Here is a 1,532-nt window from a genome sequence, read left to right as displayed (position 1 = left end):
ATATGCTTCTATTTGCAATAGTCTTGATGGCAAGAGTTAGATAATTATTTACATCATTGGCATACCATCAGAAAAGAGAATGTATTTTTAATCCAAATTTTCAGAAGGAAAATGAGAAGATATGTTAGATAACTTTTAATGTCTCTTCCAACCTTTAGATTCTTTAACTAAACTATTTCTACTGATCTATCTTCAAGCTCACTGATTCTTTCCTCGGCCATGTCACATCTACTGATGAGCCCATAGAAAGCAGTCTTCATTTCTGTTACAGTGTTTTTTGACTTCTTACATTTCTTTTAGATTCTTTCTGTTCTTGCATGTTGTCCTTTTATTTTTTTCATTAGGGCCCTTACCATATTGATCATAGTTATTTTGTTTTATTAAAAAAATTTTCAGAAACTGTTTATTTTCCAACAACCTTATTTCCATTTTCTGTTTAAGAATCTGTAGATGAACAGCTTAAGAACACTCAGTGGTTGCTCCTATATGTCCAATGGCCTGAGCAGTGGGAGTTGCAGACTATTCTTCAGCAGTAAACCGCTGAAAAGGCACAGGAGGAACCTTCATGCCTTCAGCCCAGCCTGAGACCTCGGGTTGAGTAACAGTAAACTCAGGAGCTGGAGCAGTGCATTCACTCTGAAATTTCTCCTTGGTCACAGCCTTTTCAGCAGCACCCTCCTCCTCCTTTTCAATCTCTTTAGGATTTCTGTAGAAGTAGAGATCAAGCATGACCTTCCATGAGTGTTCCTGGGAGACGGTGCCATGCACATGTAGAACTTCTGGGGCAGCATCCATCACATCAGACCTGCTGAGCGAGCTCCCTTGTATGGGTGGCAATGTCCACATAGCACAGAGGAGAGTCTGTGTCACACAGAGCAATAGTAGGCAGGAGATGTCCCTGTGAGAGGCTGGTTGTCAGCCCTGGGATCAGTAACCACCAAAAGTCTCGGCTCCTGTAAGGCTTCCTGGATCTAGTTCCAAGTTCTAGGAGTAAGGCAGCTAGCAATAGAGCAGAAAACTTCAGCTCAGCTCACTGGCCAATATTCCTGGATGATATGACACTGACATCAGCTGGGTTTTCAAAGGCAACAATGGCACCAGCTGCCGGCAGAAGCTTCTTTCAGATTTTCTTCAGATTTATGATGTAGATGCTATCACTTTACCTTTGGTGATGGACTATTCCATTTAGAAGTCAAGGTTGGTACCACCTAAGTGTGTTCCTGCTGCGAGGAATTTAAGGAACTCTTCCTCTTTATTTGCAGGACATTGAGGGCTCTGGACATTGTTAAAGTTTCCCTCTAACTTACAACAGAACCCAGAACAATGCTGTATGGACCCCTCTCTGGGTAGCACATAAAGGCTAATCACAGCCATTTTCAATTCTCTGTCTGATAATCCCCAAATCTGTGTCACATCTAAGTCTGGTTCTAATGCTTGCTCTGTCACTTCAGTCTGTTTTTTCTTGGCTTTGGCAGGCCTTGTAATTTTTGGTTGAAAGGTGAATATGGGGCTTCCCTGGTGGCGCAGTGGTT

The 1,532-nt window shown here is 42.2% G+C and overlaps 1 pseudogene; it reads right to left on the bottom strand.

Moving 5' to 3' along the window:
* Positions 1 to 459: 459 nt before the first annotated feature.
* Positions 460 to 1,283, bottom strand: LOC137224552 (small ribosomal subunit protein uS2 pseudogene; annotated as a pseudogene).
* Positions 1,284 to 1,532: the final 249 nt, after the last annotated feature.

The sequence above is a fragment of the Pseudorca crassidens genome, chromosome 5 (assembly GCF_039906515.1).
Source record: "Pseudorca crassidens isolate mPseCra1 chromosome 5, mPseCra1.hap1, whole genome shotgun sequence".
Taxonomy (NCBI): Eukaryota; Metazoa; Chordata; class Mammalia; order Artiodactyla; family Delphinidae; genus Pseudorca; species Pseudorca crassidens.
This window is presented reverse-complemented; position numbering and strand designations above follow the sequence as displayed.